Source organism: Primulina huaijiensis, chromosome 2 (genome assembly GCF_012295235.1).
Source record: "Primulina huaijiensis isolate GDHJ02 chromosome 2, ASM1229523v2, whole genome shotgun sequence".
Taxonomy (NCBI): domain Eukaryota; kingdom Viridiplantae; phylum Streptophyta; class Magnoliopsida; order Lamiales; family Gesneriaceae; genus Primulina; species Primulina huaijiensis.
Genome location: NC_133307.1, coordinates 9,156,304 through 9,156,508, shown reverse-complemented (window position 1 = coordinate 9,156,508; position 205 = coordinate 9,156,304).

Below are 205 nucleotides of genomic sequence, written 5' to 3'. Positions count from 1 at the left end.
ATATTATATTACACATAACTTTTGAAAATCTTCTTCTCCGAATTTGCTTCTTTACATAAAAAGAAACATGTGGATAATTGAGTTGTCTAGTTGTGGTATTTTTTTCAAACCATTTGACCAAGTAATTTGAGAGATATGGTCAAAATACCAAAGCATGATAAAACTGCCACTCCTTTGGTAACTTTATTTGTTGCTTAATTTGATC